This window comes from Macaca mulatta, chromosome 11, assembly GCF_049350105.2.
Source record: "Macaca mulatta isolate MMU2019108-1 chromosome 11, T2T-MMU8v2.0, whole genome shotgun sequence".
Lineage (NCBI taxonomy): Eukaryota > Metazoa > Chordata > Mammalia > Primates > Cercopithecidae > Macaca > Macaca mulatta.
In genome coordinates, this window is record NC_133416.1 from 45854892 (window position 1) to 45881378 (window position 26487).

A 26487-nucleotide genomic window follows, 5' to 3' on the forward strand; every position below is an offset into this window, starting at 1 on the left:
AACCTGAGAAAGGACTATTGGGAATGCTCTTAACAATATGTAGAAAAAGAAATATCCTGCAATAAAAACCAGAAGGAAACTTTCTGTGAAACTGCTCTAGGTCACGTGAAGTCCACTCACACAGTTAATCTTCTGTTTTCATTGAGCAGTATTCTAACACTGTTTTAGGTTAGTCAGCTAAGGGATAATCGGTAGCGCTTTGAGGCTTATGGTGAAAACAAAAATATCTTCAGATATATTCTAGAGAAAAGATTTCCGAGGAGTTGCTTTGTGACTTGTTCATGCCACTCACAGAGTTCTACTTTTCTTCATATAGAGGATTGGTGAATCCTCTTTGGATAAAAAGGTACCAGGGGACATTGGGTAGGAGATGGATGAGTATGGTGAAAAAGGAAATTACCTTAGACAAAAACTGGAAAAAAGCTTTCTGTGAAATTGCTTTGTGATAGATATGTCTATTCATCTCACCTAGATAAAACTTTCTTTCTATTACGCAGTTTTGAAACTGTGTCATGGACCGATTCATCAAGGGACATTCAGGAGCACATTCAGGCATGTGGGAAAATAGGAGATATCTTCAGATGAAAACTGGAGAAAACCTTTCTGAGAAAATGCTTTGTGATGTGTGCATTCCACTCAGGGAGTTATACCTCTTTTCTCATAAGGCAGTGTTTGAACACTGTTGCTGTAAAACTCAAAAAGTGATAATTTACAACACCTTGAAGACTGTGGTGAAACGTGAAATATCCTGAAATGAAACCCAGAAAGAAGCGTTCCATGAAGCTGCTCTCTCCCATGTGCATTCATTTCAGAGAGTTAAAGTTTACACTATGTTGCCCAGATTGGAAACTCTGTCTTTGAGGAATCTGGGAAAGGATATTAAGTGGCGCCCGGAGGCTTGTGGTGAGAAAGGGAATGTATTCCGATGAAAACTGGGGAGAAAATTTCGGAGCAACTGCTATGTGATGTGTGCATTCATCTCATAGAGTTAAATCATTCTTTGCATTGAGCCATTTGAAATCACTCTTTCTGTGGAATCTGAGAAAGGACATTTTGGAACGCTCTTAAGAATATGCTGAAAAAGAACTACCTCTGATAAAAACCAGAAGGAGACATTCTGAGAAACTACTCTTGGTCACGTGAAGTCCCCTCGCACGGTTAAGCTTCTGTTTTCATTGAACTGTATGATAATACTGTTTTAGGTTAGTCAGCTAAGGGATACTCGAGAGCGCTTTGAGGCTTATGATGAAAATGGGAATATCCTCAGATAGATACTGGAGAGAAGATTTCTGAGGAGCTGTTTGTGACGTGTGCATTCCACACAGGGAGTTGTACCTCTTTTCTCATAAGACAGTGTTTGAACACTGTTCCCGTAAAACTGAAAAAGTGATACTTTGCAGCACATTGAAAACTATGCCAAAAGTGAAATATCCTGAAATAAAACCCAGAAAATAGCATACCAAGAAATTACTCTCTGATATGTGCATTCATTTTAGAGAATTAAAGCTTACACTACGTTGCCCAGTTTGAAAACTCTGTCTTTGAGGAATCTGTGAACGGATATTAAGTGGCGCCCAGAGGCTTGTGGTGAGAAAGTAAATGTCTTTCAGTGAAAACTGGAGAGAAGCTTTCGGAGAAACCACTTTGTGATGTGTATTCATCTCATAGAGTTAAATCATTCTTTGGATTGAACAGTTTGAAATCACTGTTTCTGTGGAACCTGAGAAAGGACATTTGGGTATGCTCTAAAGAATCTGCTGAAAAACAAAACCCTCTGATAAAAAAAAGAAGGAAACTTTCTGTGCAACTGCTCTAGGTCACGTGAAGTCTTCTTGCACTGTTAAACTTATGTTTTCATTGAGCAGTATTCTAACACTGTTTTAGTTTAGTCACCTAAGGGATATCGGGAGCACTTTGAGGCTTATGCTGAAAGCAGAAATATCTTCAGATAGATACTGGAGAGAAGATTTCTGAGGAGCTGCTTTGTGAAGTGTGCATTCCACACACAGAGTTACACTTTTTTTCTCACAAAGGATTGGGGAATCCCGTTTGGAGAAAACGCTACCAGGGGACATTACAGAGTATATGCATGGTGATGGTGAAAAAGGAAGTACCCTCAGACAAAAACTGGAAAGAAGCTTTCTGTAAAACTGCTTTGTGATAGATATGTCTATTCATCTCACATTGATGAAACTTTATTTCATTACGCAGATTTGAAACTGCGTCAGGATGGATTCATGAAGGGACATTCAGAGGCACATTCAGGGCTGTGGGAAATAGAAAACATCTTCTGATAAATACTGGAGAGAAGCTTTCTGAGAAACTGCTTTGTGATGTTTGCATTCCACTCAGGGAGTTATACCTCTTTTCTCATAAGGCAGTGTGTGAACACTGTTCCTGTAAAACTGAAAAAGTGATATTTTGCAGTGCATTGAAGACTATGGTGAAAAGGGAAATATCCTGAAATAAAACCCAGAAAGAAGCATTTCAAGAAACTGCTCTCTGACGTGTTCATTCGTTTCAGAGTGTTAAAGCTTACACTACGTTGTCCAGTTTGGAAATTCTGTCTTTCATGAATCTGTGAAGCGGTATTAAGTGACACCTGGAGGCTTCTGGTGAGAAAGGAAATGACTTCCGAAGAAAACTAGAGGGAAGCATTCGGAGCAACTGGTTTGTGGTGTGTGTATTCATCTTATGGAGTTAAATCATCCTTTTGATTGAGCAGTTTGAAATCACTGTTTCTTTTAGAGTTGAATCATTCTTTGTATTGAGCCATTTGAAATCACTGTTTCTGTGGAACCTGAGAAAGGACATTTGGGAACGGTATTAAGAATATGCTGAAAAAGACATAACCTCCGATAACAACCATAGGTAAACTTTCTGTGAAACTTCTCTAAGCCACGTGTAGTCCACTTGCACAGTTTAGCTTCTGTTTTCATTGGGCAGTATTCTAACAGTCTTTTAGGTTAGTCTTGAATGGGACACTCGGGAGCACTTTGAAACTTATGGTGAAAACGGAAGTATCTTCAGATAGATACTGGAGAGAAGATTTCCGAGGAGGTGTTTTTGACGTGTACATTCCACTCACAGAGTGAAACCTTTCTATTCATAGAAAATTGGGGAATCCCATTTGGAGAAAACAGTCCCAGGGGACATTGTGGGGTATACAGACGGCTATGGTGAAAAAGGAATTATCCTCCCACAACAATTGGAATGAAGCGCTGTCTCACACTGCTTTGTAATAGATATGTCCATTCATGTCACTTAGATAAATCTTTCTTTCTATTACACCGTTTTGAAACTGCGTCATGGATGAATATGCGAAGGGACCTTCTGGAGCACATTCGCGCTTGATGTTAAATAGTAGATATCTTCAGATAAAAACTGGAGAGAAGCTTTCTGATAAACTGCATTGTAAAGTGTCCATACCACAGGGCATTATACATTTTTTCTCATAGCAGTGTTTCAGCACTCCTCCTGAAAAACTGAAAAAGTGTTATTTTGCACCACGTGGAAGACTATGGTGAAAATTTAAAGATATGGAAATAGAAACCAGAAAGAGAGGTTCCAAGAAACTGCTCTCTGGAGTGTGCATTCATTTCAGAGAGTTAAAGCTTCCAATACGTTGCCTAGTGTGGAAACTCTGACTTTGAGGAATCGGGAAGGGATATTAAGTGGCGCCCGCATTCTTCTGGTGAGAATGTAATCGTCTTCCGATGAGAAGTGGAGAGAAGCTTTCAGAGCAGGTGCTTTGTGATGTGTGTATTCATCTCATAGAGTTAAATCATTCTTTGGATTGAGCAGTTTGAAATCACTGTTTCTGTAGAACCTGAGAAATGATATTTGGGAATGCTCTTAAGAATATGCTGAAAGAGTAATAACCACTGATAAAAACCAGAAGGAAACGTTCTGTGAAGCTGCTCAAGGTCACGTGAATTGCATTCGCACAGTTAAGCTTCTGTTTGCATTGAGAAGCATTCTAACACTGTTTTAGGTGAGTCTGCTAAGGGATACTCGGGAGTGCCTTGAGGATTACGGTGTAAACGGAAATATCTTCTGATAGATACTGCAGAAGAGATATCCGAGGAGCTCCTTTGTGACGTGTGCATTCCACTCGTCATAGTGTTGAAACTGCGTCATAGACGGATTGATACTCGTCCTACACAGATTCGCGAAGGGACATTCGGAGACACATTCAGGCCTGTGGGGAACTAGGAAATATCTTCTGATAAATACTGGAGTGAAGCTTTCTGAAAGACTTCCTTGTGATGTGTGCATTCCAGTCAGGGAGTTATACCTCTTTTCTCATAAGGCAGCATTCGAAACCTGTTCCTGTAAAACTGAAAAAGTGATATTTTGCAGCGCATTGAAGACTCTGGCAAAAAGTGAAATATCTAGAAAAAAAACCCAGAAAGAAGTGTTCCAAGAAACTGCTCTCTGACGAGTGCATTCATTTAAGAGAGTAAAAGCTTCTACTATGCTGCCCAGTTTGGAATCTCTGTCTTTGAGGAATCTGTGAAGGGATATTCCGCGGTGCCCGGAGTCTTCTGGTGAGAAAGGATACGTCTTTGCATGAAAACTGGTGACAAGCTTTTGGAGCAACTGCTTTGTACTGTGTGCATTCATGTAATAGAGTTAAATCATTCTATGGATTGAGTAGATTGAAACAACTGTTTCTGTGGAAGCTAAGAGAGGACATTTGGGAATGCTCTTAAGAATATGATGAATTAACAGAACACAAAGCAGTTTCTCATTTTTATCGAAGGATATTTCCTTTAGCCCAATAGATTTCAAAGGGATTCGAATTATCACATCTCAGATTCCACAGAAATAAGGCTCGCAAACAGCTCCACGAAATACAGCTGTAACTCAGTAAGTGGAAGTCACATTTCACAAAGCAGTTTCTCAGAAAGCTTCCTTCCAGTTTTTATCTGAGCATATTTTCTTTTTCACCATAGCCTTCTATGGGCTTCCAAATATCACTGTGCAAATTCCACAAGAACCATCATAGCGAACGGCTTGCTGAGTGGAAAGCTGTAAGTCTGTGAGATGAATTAAGAGAATGTAAAGCAGTTTCTCAGAAAGCTTCTTTCCAGTTTTTATCTGAGGATATTTTCTTTTTCACCCTAGCCCTCCATAGGCTTCCAAATATCACTTTGCAAATTCCACAAGAACTGTCTTAGTGAAAGGCTTCTTGAGGGGAAAGATGTAACTCTCTGAGATGAATTCACAGATCACAAAGAAGTTTCTCAGAAAGCTTCCTTCTCATTTTTATCAGAGGATATTCCCTTTGGCCCTATAGTCTTCAAAGGGATCCGAAATATCAGTTCTCAGATTCCACAGAAATAAGGCCAGCAAACAGCTCCAGGAAATACAGCCTAACTCAGTGAGTGGAAGTCACACATCACAAAGCAGTTTCTCAGAAAGCTTCTTTCCAGTTTTTATCTGAGGACATTTTCTTTTTCACCATAGCCCTCTTTGGATTTCCAAATATGACATTGCAAATTCCACAAGAACAGTCTTAGCGAACGGCTTCCTGAATGGAAAGCTGTAACTCTGACAGATGAATTAACAGAAGACAAAGCAGATACTCAGAAAGCTTCTTTCCAGATTTTATCTGAGGATATTTTCTTTTTCACCATAGCCCTCTTTGGACTTCCAGATATGACTTTGCAAATTCCACAAGAACAGTCTTAGCGAAAGGCTTCTTGAAGGGAAAGCTGTAATTCTGTGAGATGAATTAACAGAACACTAAGCAGTTTCTCAGAAAGCTTCTTTCCAGTTTTTATCTGAGGATATTTTCTTGTTCTCTGTAGCCCTCTATGGGCTTCCAAATAGCACTTTGCAAATTCCACAAGAATAGTCTTAGCGAACGGCTTCTTGAGGGGAAAGCTGTAACTCTGTGACATAAAATCACAGATCACAAAAAAGTTTCTCAGAAAGCTTCTTTCTCATTTTTATCAGAGGATTTCTTTGGCTATTTAGTCTTCAAAGGGATCCGAAATATCAGTCTCAGATTCCACAGAAATAAGGCGAGCAAACAGTTGCACGAAATAGAGCTGTAACTCAGTGAGTGGAAGTCACACGTCACAAAGCAGTTTCTCAGAAAGCTTCTTTCTAGTTCTTATCTGAGGATATTTTCTTTTTCACCATAGCCCACTAAGGGCTTCCAATTCTCACTTTGCAAATTCCACAACAACACTCTTAGCGATCGGCTTCTTGAGGGAAAGTTGTAACTCTGTGAGATAAATTAACAGAACACAAAGCAGTTTCTCAGAAAGCATCTTTCCGGTGTTTACCTGAGGATATTTTCTTTTTCACCATAGCCCTCCATGGGCTTTATATATCACTTTGCTAAATACACAAGAACAGGTTTAGGGAAAGGCTTCTTGAGGGTAAAGCTGTAACTCTGTGAGATGAATTCACATATCACAAAGAAGTTTCTCAGAAAGCTTCTTTCTCATTTTTATCAGAGGATATTTCCTTTGGCAATATAGTCCTCAAAGTGATCCGAAATATAAGTTCTCATTTTGCACAGATATAAGGCTAGCAAAGAGCTCCTCGAAATACAGCTGTAAATCATTGAGTGGAAGTCACACATCACAAAGCAGTTTCTCAGAAAGCTTCTTTCCAGTTTTTATCTGAGGACATTTTCTTTTTCACCATAATCCTCTACGGGCTTCCAAATATCACTTTGCAAATTCCACAAGAACAGTCATGGCGAATGGCTTCCTAAAGGGAAATCTGTAACTCTGTGAGATGAATTCACAGAGCACAAACCAGTTTCTCAGAAAGCTTCTTTCCACTTTTTATCTGAGGATATTTTCTTTTTCACCATAGCCCTCCATGGGCTTCCAAATATCACTTTGCAAATTCCACAAGCACAATCTTAGCAAAAGGCTTCTTGAGGGGAAAGCTGTAACTCTGTGAGATGAATTCACAGATCACAAAGAAGTTTATCAGAAAGCTTCTTTCTCATTTTTATCGTAGGATATTTCCTTTGGCCCTATAGTCTTCAAAGGGATCAGAAATATCAGTTCTTCGATTCCACAGAAAAAAGTCTAGCAAACAGCTCCACAAAATACAGCTGTAACTCAGTGAGTGGATGTCACCCATCACAAAGCAGTTACTCAGAAACCTTCTTTCCAGTTTCTATATGAGGATATTTTCTTCTTCACCATAGCGCTCCATGGGCTTCAAAATATCACTTTGCAAATTCCGCAAGAACTGTCTTAGCGAAAGGCTTCTTGAGGGGAACGCTGTAACTCTGTGACATGAATTCACAGATCACAAAGAAGTTTCTAAGAAAGCTTCTTTCTCATTTTTATCAGAGGATATTTCTTTTGGCTATACAGTCTTCAAAGGGATCCGAAATATCAGTTCTCAGATTCCACAGAAATAAGGCAAGCAAACAGTTGCACGAAATAGAGCTGTAACTCAGTGAGTGGAAGTCACACATCACAAAGCAGTTTCTCAGAAAGCTTCTTTCTAGTTCTTATCTGAGGATATTTTCTTTTTCACCCTAGCCCACTAAGGGCATCCAATGATCACTTTGCGAATTCCACAACAACACTCTTAGCGATCGGCTTCTTGAGGGAAAGCTGTAACTCTGTGAGATAAATTAACAGAACACAAAGCAGTTTCTCAGAAAGCATCTGTCCGGTTTTTACGTGAGGATATTTTCTTTTTCACCATAGCCCTCCATGGGCTTTATATATCACTTTGCTAATTCCACAAGAACAGTTTTAGCGAAAGGCTTCTTGAGGGGAAAGCTGTAACTCTGTGAGGTGAATTCACAGATCACAAAGAAGTTTCTCAGAAAGCTTCTTTCTCATTTTTATCAGAGGATATTTCCTTTGGCCATATAGTCTTCAAAGGGATCCAAAATATCAGTTCTCAGATTCCACAGAAATAAATCTAGCAAACAGCTCCACGAAATACAGCTGTAACTCAGTGCGTGGAAGTCACAGATCACAAAGCAGTTTCTCAGAAAGCTTCTTTCAACTTTTTTATCTGAGGATATCTTCTTTTTCACCATAGCCCTCTATGGGCTTCCAAATATCACCTTGCAAATTCCACAAGAACCGTCTCAGCGAACGGCTTCTTGAAGGAAAACTGCAACTCTGTGAGATGAAATAACAGAACACAAAGCCGTTTCCCAGAAAGCTTCTTTCCAGTTTTTATCTGAGGATATTTTCTTTTTCACCATAGCCCTATATGGGATTCTGAATATCACTTTGCAGATTCTACAAGAAAAGCCTTAGTGAACGGCTTCTGGAGGCGAAAGCTGTAACTCGTGAGATGAATGAAAAGAACACCAAGCAGTTTCTCAGAAAGCTTCTTTCCAGTTTTTATCTGAGGATATTTTCGTTTTCACAAAGCCCTCCATGTGCTTCCAAATACCACTTTGCAAATTCCACAAGAACTGTCTTAGCGGAAGGCTTCTTGAGGGGAAAACTTTAACTGTGTGACATGAATTCACAGATCACGAAGATGTTTCTCTGAATGCTTCTTTCTCATTTTTATCGGAGCATATTTCCTTTGGATCAATAGTCTTCAAAGGGATCCGAAATATCAGTTCTCAGAGTCCACACAAATAAGGCTAGCAAACAGCTCCACGCAATACAGCTGTAACTCAGTGAGTGGAAGTCAAACATCACAAAGCAGTTTCTCAGAAAGCTTCTTTCCAGTATTTATCTGAGGATATTTTCCTTTTAACCTTAGTCTACTAAGGGCTTCCAAATATCCCTTTACAAATTCCACAAGAAGAGTGTTAGCAAACGGCTTCTTCTGGAGAAAGCTGCAACTCTGTAAGATGAGTTAACAGAACACAAAGCAGTTTCTTACAAAGCTTCTTTCCAGTTTTTATCTGGGGATATTTTCTTTTTAATCATAGCGCTCTAAGGGCTTTCAAATATCACTTTGCAAATTCCACAAGAGAAGTCTTAGCGAACGGTTTCCTGAGGGGAAAGATGCAACGCTGTGAGATGAATTAACAAAATCAAAGCAGTTTCTCACAAAGCTTCTTTCTCATTTTTATCCGATGATATTTCCTTTTTCACCATAGCCCTCCATGGGCTACCAAATATCCCTTTGCAAATTCCACAAGAACAGTCTTAGCGAAAGACTTCTTGAGGGGAAATCGGGAACTCTGTGAGATGAATTCACAGATCACAAAGAAGTTTCTCAGAAAGCTTCTTTCTCATTTTTATCGGAGGGTATTTCCCAGGGTCCTATAGTCTTACAAGGGATCCGTAATTTCAGTTCTCAGATTCCACAGAAATAAGGCTAGCAAACAGCTCCACGAAATACAGCTGTAACTCAGTGAGTGGAAGTCACACATCACAAAGCAGTTTCTCAGAAACCTTCTTTCCACTGTTTATCTGAGGATATTTTCTTTTTCTCTATACCTCTCTATGGGCTTTCAAATGTCACTTTGTAAATTCCACAAGAGCAATCTTAGCGAACGGCTTCTTGAGGGCAAAGCTGTACCACTGACAGATGAATTAACAGAACACAAATTAGTTTATCAGAAAGCTTCCTTCCAGTTTTTTACTGAGGATATTTTCTTTTTCACCATAGACCTGTAAGGGCTTCCAAATATCCCTTTGAAAATTGTACAAGAACCGTCTTAACGAACAGCTTCTTGAAGGGAAAGCTGTAACTTTGTGAGATGAAATAACAGAGCACAAAGCAGTTTCTCAGAACGCTTCTTTCCAATTTTTATCTGATGATATATTCTTTTTCACCATGCCCTCCATGGGCTTCCAAATATCACTTGGCAAATTCCACAAGAACTGTCTGAGCGAAAGGCTTCTTGAGGGCGAAGCTGTAACTCTGTGAGATGAATTCACAGATCACAAAGAAGTTTCGCAGAAAGCTTCTTTCTCATTTTTATCGGATGATATTTCCTTTGGCCCTATTGTCTTCAAAGAGATCCAAAATATCAGATCTAAGTTTCCACAGAAATAAGGCTAGCAAACAGCTCCATGAAATACAGCTGTAACTCAGTGAGTGGAAGTCACACATCACAAAGCAGTTTCTCAGGAATCTTCTATCCAGTTTTTATCAGAGGATATTTTCTTTTTCACCATAGGCCTCTATGGGCTTCCAAATATCACTTTGCAAATTCCACAAGAACCGTCTTAGTGAACGGCTTCTTGATGGGAAATCTGCAAGTCTGTGAGATGAAATAACTGAACACAAAGCAGTTTCTCAGAAAGCTTCTTTCCAGTTTTTATGTGAGGATATTTTCTTTTTCACCATTGCTCTCCATGGGCTTCCAAATATCCCTTTGCGAATTCCACAAGAACAGTCTTAGTGAAAGGCTTCTTGAGGGGAAAACTATAATTCTGTGAGACGAAATCACAGATCACAAAGAAGGTTCTCAGAAATCTTCTTTCTCATTTTTATCGGAGGATATTTCCTATGGAAACATAGTCTTCAAAGGATCCAAAATATCAGCTCTCAGATTCCACAGAAATAAGGCTAGCAAGGAACTCCACGAAATACAGCTGTAACTCAGTGAGTTTAAGTCACACATCACAAAGCAGTTTCTCAGAAAGGTTTTTTCCAGTTTTTATCAGAGGATATTTTCTTTTTCACCATAGCCCTCTAGGGGCTTCCAAATTTCACTTTGCAATTTCCACAAGAACCGTCATAGCAAACGGCTTCTTGAAGGGAAAGCTGTAACTCTGTGAGATGAATCAACAGTACACAAAGTAGTTTCTCAGAAAGCTTCTTTCCAGTGTTTATCTGAGGATATTTTCTTTTTCACCATAGCCCTCCATGGGCTTCCAAATATCCATTTGCAAATTCCACAAGAACCGTCATAGCAAACGGCTTCTTGAAGGGAAAGCTGTAACTCTGTGAGATGAATCAACAGTACACAAAGTAGTTTCTCAGAAAGCTTCTTTCCAGTGTTTATCTGAGGATATTTTCTTTTTCACCATAGCCCTCCATGGGCTTCCAAATATCCATTTGCAAATTCCACAAAAACACTATTAGCATAAGGCTTCTTGAGGGGATAGCTGTAACTCTGTGAGATGAATTCACAGATCACAAAGAAGTTTCTCAGAAAGCTTCTTTCTCATTTTTATTGGAAGATATTTCCTTTGGCCCTATAGTCTTCAAAGGGATTCAAAATATCAGTTTTCAGATTCCACAGAAATAAGGCTAGTAACCAGCTCCACGAAAAACAGCTGTAACTCAGTTAGTGGAAGTCACACATCACAAAGCTGTTTCTCAGAAAGCTTCCTTCCACTTTTTTATCGGAGGATATCTTCTTTTTCACCATAGCCCTCAATGTTATTCCAAATATCACTTTGCAAATTCCACAAGAACCGTCTTAGCGCACGGTTCCTTGAGGATAAAACTGTAACTCTGTGAGATGAATGAAAAGAACACAAAGCAGTTTCTCAGAAAGCTTCTTTCCAGTTTTTATCTGAGGATATTTTCTTTTTCACAATGCCCTCCATGGGCTTCCAAATATCACTTTGCAAATTCCAGAAGAACAGTCTTAGGAAAGGCTTCCGGAAGGGAAAGCTGTCATTCTGTGAGATGAATTCACAGATCACAAAGAAATTTCTCAGAATGCTTCTTTCTCATTTTTATTGGAGGATATTTCCTTTGGTCCTGTAGTCTTCAAAGGGATCGGAAATATCAGTTCTCAGATTCCACAGAAATAAGGGTAGAAAACAGCTCCACGAAATACAGCTCTAACTCAGTGAGTTGAAGTCACACATCACAAAGAAGTTTCTCAGAAAGCTTCTTTTCAGTTTTAATCTGAGGATATTTTCTTTTTCACCATAGGCCTCTATGGGCTTCCAAATATCACTTTGCAAATTCCACAAGAGCAGTCTTAGCGAACAGCTTCTTGAGGTCAAAGCTGTAACTCTGGGAGATGAATTAACAGAACACAAAGCAGTTTCTCAGAAAGCTTCTATCCAGTCTTTATCTGAGGATATTTTCTTCTTCACCTTAGCCCTCCATGGGCTTCCAAATATCCCTTTGCAAATTCCACAAGAACATTCATAGCAAAAGGGTTCTTGAGAGGAAAGCTGTAACTCTGAGGGATGAATTCACAGTTCACAAAGAAGTTTCTTAGAAAGCTCCTTTCTCACCTTTATAAGAGGATATTTCCCTTGACCCTATAGTCTTCAAAGGGATCCGAAATATCAGTTCTCAGATTCCAAAGAAATAAGGCTAGCAAACACGTCCACGAAATACAGCTGTAACTCAGTGAGTGGAAGTCACACATCACAAAGAAGTTTCTCAGAAATCTTCTTTCCAGTTTTTTTCGGAGCATATTTTCTTTTTCACCATAGACCTCTACGGGCTTCCAAATATCACTTTGCAAATTCCACAAGAACCGTCTTAGCGAACGGCTTCTTGAAGGGAAAGCTGTAGCACTGTGAGATGAAATAACAGAACACAAAGCAGTTTCTCAGAAAGCTTCTTTCCAGTTTTTATCTGAGGATATTTTCTTTTTCACTATAGCCCACTATGGGCTTCAAAATACACTTTGCAAATTCCATAAAAACAGTCTTAGCGAAAGGATTCTTGACGGGATAGCTGCAACTCTGTGAGATGAATTCACAGATCGCAAAGAACTTTCTCAGAAAGCCTCTTTCTCATTTTTATCGGAGGATATTTCCTTTGGCCCTATAGTCTTCAAAGGTATCCACAATATCAGTTTTCAGATTCCATAGAAATAAGGGAAGCATCCCAGCACTTTGGGAGGCCGAGACGGGCGGATCACGAGGTCAGGAGATCGAGACCATCCTGGCTAACACGGTGAAACCCCGTCTCTACTAAAAAAAAATACAAAAAAACTAGCCGGGCGCGGTGGCGGGCGCCTGTAGTTCCAGCTACTCGGGAGGCTGAGGCAGGAGAATGGCGTGAACCCGGGAGGCGGAGCTTGCAGTGAGCTGAGATCCGGCCACTGCACTCCAGCCTGGGCGGCAGAGCGAGACTCCGTCTCAAAAAAAAAAAAAAAAAAAAAAAAAAAAGAAATAAGGGAAGCAACCAGCTCCACGAAATACAGCTGTAACTCAGTGTGTGGAAGTCACACTTCACAAAGCAGTTTCTCAGAAAGCTTCTTTCCAGTTTTTTTTTAAATTTATTTATTATTATTATACTTTAAGTTCTAGGGTACATGTGCATAACATGCGGGTTTGTTACATATGTATACACTGTGACATGTTGATGTGCTGCTCCCATCAACTCGTCAGAACCCATCAACTCGTCATTTACATCTGGTATAACTCCCAATGCAATCCCTCCCCACTCCCCCCTTCCCATGATAGGCCCCGGTGTGTGATGTTCCCCTTCGTGAGTCCAAGTGATCTTATTGTTCAGTTCCCACCTATGAGTGAGAACATGCGGTGTTTGGTTTTCTTTTCTTGTGATAGTTTGCTAAGAATGATGGTTTCCAGCTGCATCCATGTCCCTACAAAGGACACTAACTCTTCCTTTTTTATGGTGCACGGTATTCCATGGTGTATATGTGCCACATTTTCTTAATCCAATCTGTCACTGATGGACATTTGGGTTGATTCCAAGTCTTTGCTATTGTGAATAGTGCCGCAATAAACATACGTGTGCATGTGTCTTTATAGCAGCATGATTTATAATCCTTTGGGTATATACCCAGTAATGGGATGGCTGGGTCATATGGTACATCTAGTTCTAGATTCTTGAGGAATCGCCATACTTTTTTCCATAATGGTTAAACTAGTTTACAATCCCACCAACAGTGTAAAAGTGTTCCTATTTCTCCACACCCTCTCCAGCACCTGTTGTTTCCTGACTTTTTAATGATCGCCATTCTAACTGGTGTGAGATGGTATCTCATTGTGGTTTTGATTTTCATTTCTCTGATGGCCAGTGATGATGAGCATTTTTTCATGTGTCTGTTGGCTGAATGCATGTCTTCTTTTCAGAAGTGTCTGTTCATATCCTTTGCCCACTTTTCGATGGGGTTGTTTGTTTTTTTCTTGTAAATTTGTTTGAGATCTTTGTATGTTCTGGATATTAGCCCTTTGTCAGATGAATAGATTGCAAAAATTTTCTCCCATTCGGTAGGTTGCCTGTTCACTCTGATGGTAGTTTCTTTTGCTGTGCAGAAGCTCTTTAGTTTAATGAGATCCCATTTGTCAAATTTGGCTTTTGCTGCCGTTGCTTTTGGTGTTTTAGACATGAAGTCTTTACCCATGCCTATGTCCTGAATGGTACTACCTAGGTTTTCCTCTAGGATTTTTATGGTATTAGGTCTAACATTTAAGTCTCTAATCCATCTTGAATTAATTTTCGTATAAGGAGTAAGGAAAGGATCCAGTTTCAGCTTTCTACTTATGGCTAGCCAATTTTCCCAGCACCATTTATTAAATAGGGAATCTTTTCCCCATTTCTTGTTTCTCTCAGGTTTGTCAAAGATCAGTTGGCTGTAGATGTGTGGTATTATTTCTGAGGACTCTGTTCTGTTCCATTGGTCTATATCTCTGTTTTGGTACCAGTACCATGCTGTTTTGGTTACTGTAGCCTTGTAGTATAGTTTGAAGTCAGGTAGCATGATGCCTCCAGCTTTGTTCTTTTGACTTAGGATTGTCTTGGAGATGCGGGCTCTTTTCTGGTTCCATATGAACTTTAAAACAGTTTTTTCCAATTCTGTGAAGAAACTCATTGGTAGCTTGATGGGGATGGCATTGAATCTACAAATTACCTTGGGCACTATGGCCATTTTCGTGATATTGATTCTTCCTATCCATGAGCATGGTATGTTCTTCCATTTGTTTGTGTCCTCTTTTATTTCACTGAGCAGTGGTTTGTAGTTCTCCTTGAAGAGGTCCTTTACATCTCTTGTAAGTTGGATTCCTAGGTATTTTATTCTCTTTGAAGCAATTGTGAATGGAAGTTCATTCCTGATTTGGCTCTCTGTTTGTCTGTTACTGGTGTATAAGAATGCTTGTGATTTTTGCACATTAATTTTGTATCGTGAGTCTTTGCTGAAGTTGCTTATCAGCTTAAGGAGATTTTGGGCTGAGACAATGGGGTTTTCTAAATATACAATCATGTCATCTGCTAACAGGGACAATTTGACTTCTTCTTTTCCTAACTGAATACCCTTGATTTCTTTCTCTTGCCTGATTGCCCTACCCAGAACTTCCAACACTATGTTGAATAGGAGTGGTGAGAGAGGGCATCCCTGTCTTGTGCCAGTTTTCAAAGGGAATTTTTCCAGCTTTTGCCCATTCAGTATGATATTGGCTGTGGGTTTGTCATAAATAGCTCTTATTATTTTGAGTTACGTTCCTTCAATACCAAATTTATTGGGCGTTTTTAGGATGAAGGGCTGTCGAATTTTGTCAAAAGCCTTTTCTGCATCTATTGAGATAATCATGTGGTTCTTGTCTTTTGTTCTGTTTATATGCTGGATTATGTTTATTGATTTGCGAATGTTGAACCAGCCTTGCATCCCAGGGATGAAGCCAACTTGATCATGGTGGATAAGCTTTTTGATGTGTTGCTGAATCCGGTTTTATTGAGGATTTTTGCATCGATGTTCATCAGGGATATTGGTCTAAAATTCTCTTTTTTGTTGTGTCTCTGTCAGGCTTTGGTATCAGGATGATGTTGGCCTCATAAAATGAGTTAGGGAGGATTCCCTCTTTTTCTATTGATTGGAATAGTTTCAGAAGGAATGGTACCAGCTCCTCCTTGTACCTCTGGTAGAATTCAGCTGTGAATCCATCTGGTCCTGGACTTTTTTTGGTTGGTAGGCTATTAATTGTTGCCTCAATTTCAAAGCCTGCTATTGGTCTATTCAGGGATTCAACTTCTTCCTGGTTTAGTCTTGGAAGAGTGGAAGTGTCCAGGAAATTATCCATTTCTTCTAGATTTTCCAGTTTATTTATAGTATTCTCTGATGGTAGTTTGTATATCTGTGGGGTCGGTGGTGATATCCCCTTTATCATTTTTAATTGCGTCAATTTGATTCTTCTTTCTTTTTTTCTTTTTTAGTCTTGCTAGTGGTCTGTCAATTTTGTTGATCTTTTCAAAAAACCAACTCATGGATTCATTGATTTTTTGGAGGGTTTTTTGTGTCTCTATCTCCTTCAGTTCTGCTCTGATCTTAGTTATTTCTTGCCTTCTGCTAGCTTTCGAATGTGTTTGCTCTTGCTTCTCTAGTTCTTTTAATTGCGATGTTAGAGTGTCAATTTTAGATCTTTCCTGATTTCTCTTGTGGGCATTTAGTGCTATAAATTTCCCTCTACACACTGCTTTAAATGTGCCCCAGAGATTCTGGTGTGCTGTATCTTTGTCTCTTTGGTTTCAAAGAACATCTTTCTTTCTGCCTTCATTTCGTTATGTACCCAGTAGTCATTTAGGAGCAGGTTGTTCAGTTTCCATGTAGTTGAGTGGTTTTGATTGAGTTTGTTAGTCCTGAGTTCAAGTTTGATTGCACTGTGGTCTGAGAGACAGTTTGTTATAATTTCTGTTCTTGTACATTTGCTGAATAGTGCTTTACTTCTAATTACGTGGTCGATTTTGGAGTAAGTACCATGTGGTGCTGAGAAGAATGTATATTCTGTTGATTTGGGGTGGAGAGTTCTATAGATGTCCATTAGGTCTGCTTGCTGCAGAGATGAGTTCAATTCCTGGATATCCTTGTTAACTTTCTGTCTCGTTGATCTGTCTAATGTTGACAGTGGAGTGTTGAAGTCTCCCATTATTATTGTATAGGAGTCTAAGTCTCTTTGTAAGTCTCTAAGGACTTGCTTTATTAATCTGGGTGCTCCTGTATTGGGTGCATATATATTTAGGATAGTTAGCTCTTCCTGTTGAATTGATCCCTTTACCATTATGTAATGGTCTTCTTTGTCTCTTTTGATCTTTGATGGTTTAAAGTCTGTTTTATCAGAGACTAGGATTGCAACCCCTGCTTTTTTTTTGTTCTCCATTTGCTTGGTAAATCTTCCTCCATCCCTTTATTTTGAGCCTATCTATGTCTCTACGTGTGAGATGGGTCTCCTGAATACAGCAGTTGATGGGTCTTGACTCTTTATCCATTTTGCCAGTCTGTGTCTTTTAATTGGAGCATTTAGTCCATTTACATTGAAGGTTAATATGGTTATGTGTGAACTTGATCATGCCATTATGATATTAACTGGTTATTTTGCTCGTTAGTTGATACAGTTTCTTCCTTGCCTCGATGGTCTTTACATTTTGGCATGTTTTTGCAATGGCTGGTACCGGTTGTTCCTTTCCATGTTTAGTGATTCCTTCAGGGTCTCTTGTAAGGCAGGCCTAGTGGTGACAAAATCTCTAAGCATGTGCTTATCTGTAAAGGATTTCATTTCTCCTTCACTTATGAAACTTAGTTTGGCTGGATATGAAATTCTGGGTTGAAAATTCTTTTCTTTAAGAATGTTGAATATTGGCCCCCACTCTCTTCTGGCTTGGAGAGATTCTGCCGAGAGATCTGCTGTTAGTCTGATGGGCTTCCCTTTGTGGGTAACCCGACCTTTCTCTCTGGCTGCCCTTAAGATTTTTTCCTTCATTTCAACTTTGGTGAATCTGGCAAATATGTGTCTTGGAGTTGCTCTTCTCGAGGAGTATCTTTGTGGCATTCTCTGTATTTCCTGGATTTGAATGTTGGCCTGCCCTACTAGGTTGGGGAAGTTGTCCTGGATGATATCCTGAAGAGTGTTTTCCAACTTGGTTCCATTTTCCCCCTCACTCTCCGGCACCCCAATCAGACGTAGATTTGGTCTTTTTACATAATCCCATACTTCTTACAGGCTTTGTTCATTTCTTTTTCTTCTTTTTTCTTTAGGTTTCTCTTCTCGCTTCATTTCATTCATTTGATCCTCAATCGCTGATACTCTTTCTTCCAGTTGATGGAGTCGGTTACTGAAGCTTGTGCATTTGTCACGTATTTCTCATGTCATGGTTTTCATCTCTTTCATTTCGTTTAGGACCTTCTCTGCATTAATTACTCTAGCCATCAATTCTTCCACTTTTTTTTCAAGATTTTTAGTTTCTTTGCGCTGGGTACGTAATTCCTCCTTTAGCTCTGAGAAATTTGACGGACTGAAGCCTTCTTCTCTCATCTCGTCAAAGTCATTCTCCGTCCAGCTTTGATCCGTTGCTGGTGATGAGCTGCGCTCCTTTGCCGGGGGAGATGCGCTCTTATTTTTTGAATTTCCAGCTTTTCTGCCCTGCTTTTTCCCCATCTTTGTGGTTTTATCTGCCTCTGGTCTTTGATGATGGTGATGTACTGATGGGGTTTTGGTGTACGTGTCCTTCCTGTTTGACAGTTTTCCTTCTAACCGTCAGGACCCTGAGCTGTAGTTCTGTTGGAGATTGCTTGAGGTCCACTCCAGACGCTGTTTGCCTGGGTATCAGCATCAGAGGTTGCAGAAGATAGAATATTTCTCAACAGCGAGTGTACCTGTCTGATTCTTGTTTTGGAAGCTTCCTCTGAGGGGTGCACTCCACCCTGTGAGGTGTGGGGTGTCAGACTGCCCCTAGTGGGGGATGTCTCCCAGTTAGGCTACTCAGGGGTCAGGGACCCACTTGAGCAGGGAGTCTGTCCCTTCTTAGATCTCAACCTCCGTGTTGGGAGATCCACTGCTCTCTTCAAAGCTGTCAGACAGAGTCGTTTCCGACTGCAGAGGTTTCTGCTGCTATTGTTATTGTTTACTTTGCCCTGTCCCCAGAGGTGGAGTCTACAGAGACAGGCAGGTTTCCTTGAGCTGCTGTGAGCTCCACCCAGTTCGAGCTTCCCAGAAGCTTTGTTTACCTACTTAAACCTCAGCAATGGCAGGCACCACTCCCCCAGCCTCGCTGCTGCCTTGCCAGTAGATCAGACTGCTGTGCTAGCAATGAGGGAGGCTCCTTTGGCTTGGGACCCTCCCGGCCAGGTGTGCAATATGATCTCCTGGTGTGCCTGTTTGCTTAAAGAGTACTATTGGGGTGGGAGTTATCCAATTTTCCAGGTGTTGTGTGTCTCAGTTCCCCTGGCTCAGAAAAGGGTTTCCCTTTCCCCTTGCACCTCCCAGGTGAGGCAATGCCCTGCCCTGCTTCAGCTCTCAATGGTCGGGCTGCAGCAGCTGACCAGCACCAATCGTCCAGCACTCCCCAGGGAGAGGAACCCAGTACCTCAATTGAAAATACAGAAATCACCGGTATTCTGTGTCGCTCGTGCTGGGAGTTGGAGACTGGAGCTGTTCCTTTTCGGCCATCTTGCTCCGCCACTCTTTCCAGTTTTTATCTGAGGATAATTTCTTTTTCACCTTAGCCCTCCATGGGCTTCCAAATATCCCTTTGCAAATTCCACAAGAACAGTCTTAGCGAAAGGCTTCTTGAGGGGAACGCTGTAACTATATAAGATGAATTCACAGATCACAGAGAAGTTTCTCAGAAATCTTTTTACTCATTTTTATTGGAGGGTATTTCCTTTGGCCCTATAGTCTTCAAAGGGATCCCAAATATCAGTTCTCAGGTTACACAGAAATAAGGCTAGCAAACAGTTCCATGAAATACAGCTGTAACTCAGTGAGTGGAAGTCAAACATCACAAAGAAGTTTCTCAGAAAGTTGCCTTCCAGTTTTTATCCGAGCATATTTTCTTTTTCACCATTGACCGCTACGGGCATCCAAATATCACATTGCAAATTCCACAAGAACCGTCTTAGTGAATGGATTCTTGAAGGGAAAGCTGTAACAATGGAGATGAAATAACAGAACACAAAGCAGTTTCTCAAAAGGATTCTTTCCAGTTTTTTTCTGAGATTATTTGCTTTTTCACCAGAGGCCACTATGTGCTTCCAAATACACTTTGCAAATTCCAGAAGAACAGTCTTAGTGAACGGTTTCCTGGTGGCAAAGCTGTAACTCTGTGAGTCGAATTAAGAGAACACAAGGCATTTTCTCAGAAAGATTCTTTCCTGTTTTGCACTGAGGATATTTTCTTTTTCACAACAGTCCTCCATGGGCTTCGAAATATCACTTTGCAAATTCCACAAGGACAGTCTTAGCGAAAGGCTTCTTGACGGGAAAGCTGTAACTCGGTGAGATGAATTCACTGATCACAAACAAGATACTCAAAAAGCTTCCTTCTCATTTTTATCGGAGGATATTTCCTTTGGCCCTATAGTCTACAAAGGTATCCAAAATATCAGTTTTCAGATTCCACAGAAATAAGGGAAGCAACCAGCTCCACGAAATACAGCTGTAACTCAGTGAGTGGAAGTGACACATCACAAAGCAGTTTCTCAGAAAGCTTCTTTCCAGTTTTTATCTGAGGATATTTTCTTTTTAACCATAGCCTCTACGGGCTTGCAAATATCACCTTGCAAATTCCACAAGAACAGACTTAGGGAACGGCTTCTTGTGGATAAAACTGTAAATCTGTGAGATGAATTAACGGAAAACAAAGCAGTTTCTCTGAAAGTTTCTTTCCAGGTTTGCACTGAGGATATTTTCTTTTTCACCGTGCCCTCCATGAGCTTCCAAATATCCCATTGCAAATTCCACAAGAACAGTATTAGCAAAAGGCTTCTTGACGGGAAAGCTGTAACTCTGTGAGATGAATTCACAGATCACAAAGAAGTTTCTCAGAATGCTTCTTTCTCATTTTTATCGGTGGATATTGCCTTTGGCCCTATAGTCTTCAAAGGGATCTGATATATCAGTTCTCAGATTCGACTGAAATAAGAGTAGCAAACAGCTCCACGAAATACAGCTGTAACTCAGTGAGTGGAAGTGACACATCACAAAGCAGTTTCTCAGAAAGCTTCTTTCCAGTTTTTATCTGAGGATATTTTCTTTTTAACCATAGCCTCTACGGGCTTGCAAATATCACTTTGCAAATTCCACAAGAACAGACTTAGGGAACGGCTTCTTGTGGATAAAACTGTAAATCTGTGAGATGAATTAACAGAAAACAAAGCAGTTTCTCTGAAAGTTTCTTTCCAGGTTTGCACTGAGGATATTTTCTTTTTCACCGTGCCCTCCATGAGCTTCCAAATATCCCATTGCAAATTCCACAAGAACAGTATTAGCAAAACTCTTCTTGACGGGAAAGCTGTAACTCTGAGAGATGAATTCACAGATCACAAAGAAGTTTCTCAGAATGCTTCTTTCTCATTTTTATCGGTGGATATTGCCTTTGGCCCTATAGTCTTCAAAGGGATCTGATATATCAGTTCTCAGATTCGACTGAAATAAGAGTAGCAAACAGCTCTACGAAATACAGCTGTAACTCAGGGGGTGGAAGTCACACATTACAAAGCCGTTTCTCAGAAAGCTTCTTTCCAGTTTTTATCTGAGGCTATTTTCTTTTTCACCATAGCCCTCTATGGGCTTCCAAATATCACTTTGCAAATTAAACAAGAAGAGTCTTATGCAAGGCTTCTTGAGGGGAAAGCTTTAACTCTGTGAGATGAATTCACAGATCACAAAGAAGTTTCTCAGAATGCTTCTTTCTCATTTTTATCAGAGGATATTTCCTTTGGCCCTAGTCTTCAAAGGGGTCGGAAATATCAGTTCTCAGATTCCACAGAAATAAGGGTAGAAAACAGCTCCACGAAATACAGCTGTAACTCAGTGAGTGGAAGTCACACATCACAAAGAAGGTTCTCAGAAAATTACTTTTCAGTTTTAATCTGAGGATATTTTCTTTTTCACCATAGTCCTCTATGGGCTTCCAAATATCACTTTGCAAATTCCACAAGAGCAGTCTTAGCGAGCAGCTTTTTGAGGGCAAAGCTGTAACTCTGTGAGATGAATTAACAGAACACAAAGCAGTTTCTTAGAAAGCTTCTTTCCAGTTTTTTTCTGAGGATATTTTCTTTTTCACCATAGCCCTGCATGGGCTTCCAAATATCCTTTTGCAAATTCCACAAGAAAATTCCTGGCGAAAGGGTTCTTGAGGGGAAAGCTGTAACACTGTGAGATGAATTCACAGATCACAAAGAAGTTTCTCAGAAACCTCCTTTCTCACTTTTATTGGAGGATATTTCCTTTGGCCCTAGAGTCTTCAAAGGGATCCGAAATATCTCTTCTCAGATTCCAAACAAATAAGGGTAGAAAACAGCTCCACGAAATAGAGCTGTAACTCAGTAAGAGGAAGTCACACATCCCAAAGCAGTTTCTCAGAAAGCTTCTTTCAAGTTTTTATCTGAGGATATTTCCTTTTTCCCCATAGCCCTCCATGGGCTTCCAAATATCACTTTGAAAATTCCACAAGAACTGTCTTAGTGAAAGCCTTCTTTAGGGGAAAGCTGTAACTGTGTGAGATTTATTCACATATCACAAAGACGTTTCTCAGAAAGTTTCTTTCTCATTTTTATAGGAGGATATTTCCTTTGGCCCTATAGTGTTCAAAGGGATCCGAAATATCGGTTCTCAGGTTCCACAGAAATAAGGCTAGCAAACAGCTCCAGGAAATACAGCTGTAACTCAGTGAGTGGAAGTCACACATTATTAAGCAGTTTCTCAGAAAGCTTCTTTCCAGTTTTTATCTGAGGATATTTTCTTTTTCACCATGGCGTTCCATGGGCTTCCAAATATCCCTTTGCAAATTCCACAAGAAGATTCTTAGCAAAAGTCTTCTTGAGAGGAAAGCTGTAACTCTGTGAGATGAATTCACAGATCACAAAGAAGTTTCTCAGAAAACTTCTTTCTCATTTTTATCGGAGGATATTTCCTTTGGCCTTATAGTCTTCAAAGGGATCCAAATTATCAGCTTTCATATTCCCCAGAAATAAGGGTAGAAAACAGCTCAATGAAATACAGCTGTAACTCAGTGAGTGGAAGTCACACATCACAAAGCAGTTTCACAGAAAGCTTCTTTCTACCTTTTTATCTGAGGATATCTTCTTTTTAACCCTTGCCCTCCATGGGCTCCCAAATATCACTTTCCAAATTCCACAAAAACAGTCTTAGCAAATGGCTTCTTGACCGGAAAAATGTAACTTTGCAAGATAAATTAACAGCATACAATGCAGTTTCTTAGAAAGCTTCTTTCCCGTATTTATCGGAGGATATTTTCTTTTTCACCAGAGCCCTCCATGGGCTTCCTAATATCCCTTTGAGAATTCCACAAGAACAGTCTTAGCGAACGGCTTCTTGAGGGGAAAGCTGTAACTCTGTGAGATGAACTCACTGATCACAAAGACGATACTCAGAAAGTTTCTTTCTCATTTTTATCGGATGATATTTCTTTGGCCCTACAGTCTTCAAAGGGTTCCAAAATATCAGTTCTCAGATTCCACAAAAATAAGGCTAGCAAACAGCTCCATGAAATACAGCTGTAACTCAGTGAGTGGAATTCACACATCACAAAGTTGTTTCTCAGAAAGCTTCTTTCCACTTTTTACTTGAGGATATTTTCTTCTTCACCAGAGGCTTCTATGTGCTTCCAAATATCACTTTGCAAATTCCACAAGAACAGTCTTAGCGAATGGCTTCTTGTGGATAAACCTGTAACTCTGTGAGATGAATTAACAGAACACAAAGCAGTTTCTCAGAAAGCTTCTTTCCTGTTTTTCTCTGAGGATGTTTTCTTTTTCACCATAGCCCTCCATGGGCTTCCAAATATCCCCTTGCAATTTACACAAGAACAGTCTTAGCAAAAGGCTTCTTGAGGGGAAAGCTGTAACTCGGTAAGATGAATTCAAAGAACACGAAGAAGATACTCAAAAGTTTCCTTCTCATTTTTATTGGAGGATATTTCCTTTGGCCCTGTAGTCTTCAAAGGGATCCGAAATATCATTTCTCAGATTCCACAGAAATAACGTAGCAAACAGCTCCACGAAATACAGCTGTAACTCAGTGAGTGGAAGTCACACATCACAAAGAAGTTTCTCAGAAAGCGTCTTTCCATTTTTTATCTGAGGATATTTTCTTCTTCACCATAGGCTTCTATGTGCTTCCAAGTATCAGACTGCAAATTCCACAAAAGCAGACTTAGCGTACGGTGTCTGGAGGGCAATGCTGTAACTCTGTGAGATGAATTAACAGAACACAAAGCAGTTTCTCAGAAATCTTCTTTCCAGTTTTTATCTGAGGATATTTTTCTTTTTCACCATAGCCCTCCATGGGTTTCCAAATCTCACTTTGCAAATTGCACAAGAACTGTCTTACCGAAACGCTTCTTGATGGGAACGCTGTATCTCTGTGAGATGAATTCAGAGATCACAAAGAAGTTTCCCAGAAAGCTTCTTTCTCATTTCTATCGGAGGATATTTCCTTTGGCCCTATAATCTTCAAAGGGAAACGAAATATCAGTTCTCAGATTCCAAAGAAATAAAGCTATCAAACAGCTCCACGATCTACAGCTGTACCTCAGTGAGTGGAAATCACACATCACAAAGCAGTTTCTGAGAAATCTTCTTTCCAGTTTTTATCTGATGATATTTTCTTTTTCACCATAGACCTCTAAGGGTTTCCAAATATCACTTTGCAAATTCCACAAGAACAGTCTAAGCGAACGGCTACTGGAGTGGTAAGCTGCAACTCTGTGAGATGAATGAACAGATCACAAACAGTTTCTCCGAAAGCTTCCTTCCAGTTTTTATCTGAGGATATTTTCTTTGTCACCGTAGACCTCCATGGGCTTCCAAATATCCCTTTTCAAATTCCACAAAACTGTCTTAGCGAAAGGCTTCTTGAGGGGAAAGCTGTAACTCTGTGAGATGAATTCAAAGATATCAAAGAAGTTTATCAGAAGGCTTCTTTCTCATTTTTATCGGAGGATATTTCCTTTGGCCTCATAGTCTTCAAAGGGATCGGAAATATCAGTTCTCGGTTTCCATAGAAATAAGGCTAGCAAACCTCTCCACGAAATACAGCTGTAACTCAGTGAGTGGAAGTCACACATCACAAAGCAGTTTCTCAGAAAGCTTCCTTCCAGTTTTTATCTGAGGATATTTTCTTTTTCAACATAGTCCTCCATGGGCTTCCAAATATCACTTTGCCAATTCCACAAGAACTGTCTTAGCGAAAGGCTTCTTCAGGGGAAAGCTGTAACTCTGTGAGATGATTTCACAGAACACAAAGAAGTTTCTCAGAAAGCTTCTTTCTCTTTGTTATCGGAGGATATTTCCTTTGGCCCTATAGTCTTCAAAGGGATCCAAATTATCAGTTCTCAGATTCCAAAGATATAAGAATAGAAAACAACTCCACGAAATATAGCTGTAACTCAGTAAGTGGAAGTAACACATCGCAAAGCAGTTTCTCAGAAAGCTTCTTTCCAGTTTTTATCTGAGGATATTTTCTTTTCCACCATAGCCCTCCATGGGCTTCCAAATATCACTTTGCAAACTCCACAAGTACTGTCTTAGTGAAAGGCTTCTTGAGGGGAAAGCTGTAACTGTGTGAGATTTATTCACATATCACAAAGATGTTTCTAAGAAAGTTTCTTTCTCATTTTTATTGGAGAATATTCCTTTTGGCCTTATAGTCTTAAAGGGATCCGAAATATCAGTTCTCAGATTCCACAGAAATAAGCTGAGCAAACAGCTCCATGAAACAGCTGTAACTCACTGAGTGGAATTCACACATCACAAAGCAGTTTCTCAGAATGCTCCTTTCCCCTTTCTTATCTGAGGATATCTTCTTTTTGACCAAATCCCTCCATGGGCTTCTAAATATCACTTTGAAAATTCCCAAATAACAGTCTTAGCGAACGGCTTCTTGACGGGAAAACTGTAACTCACTGAGTGCACATCACACATAACAAAGCAGTTTCTCACAAACTGCCTTCAAGTTTTTATCTGAGGATATTTTCTTTTTCACCATAGCCCTCCATGGGCTTCCAAATATCACTTTGCAAACTCCACAAGAACTGTCTTAGTGAGAGGCATCTTGAGGGGAAAGCTTTAACTGTGTGAGATTTATTAAAATATCACAAAGATGTTTCTCAGAAAGTTTCTTTCTCATTTTTATCGGAGGATATTTCCTTTGGCCCTATAGTGTTCAAATGGATCCGAAATATCGGTTCTCAGGTTCCACAGAAATAAGGCTAGCAAACAGCTCCAGGAAATACAGCTGTTACTCAGTGAGTGGAAGTCACACATTATTAAGCAGTTTCTCAGAATGCTTCTTTCCTGGTTTTATCTGAGGATATTTTCTTTTTCACCATAGACTTCAATGGGCTTCCAAATATCCCTTTGCAAATTCCACAAGAAGATTTTAGCGAAAGACTTCTTGAGGGGAAAGCTGTAACTCTGTAAGACGAATTCACTGATCTCAAGGAAGATACTCAGAAAGCTTCTTTCTCATTTTTATCGCAGGATATTCCTTTTGGCCTTATAGTCTTAAAGGGATCCGAAATATCAGTTCTCAGATTCCACAGAAATAAGGTGAGCAAACAGCTCCATGAAACTGCTGTAACTCACTGAGTGGTATTCACACATCACAAAGCAGTTTCTCAGAATGCTTCTTTCACCTTTCTTATCTGAGGATATCTTCTTTTTGA

General features: G+C 39.9%; 1 pseudogene; it reads right to left on the reverse strand.

Moving 5' to 3' along the window:
• Positions 1–11717: 11717 nt before the first annotated feature.
• LOC144332652 (uncharacterized) overlaps positions 11718–26487 on the reverse strand; it is a 31314-nt pseudogene continuing 16544 nt past the window's right edge.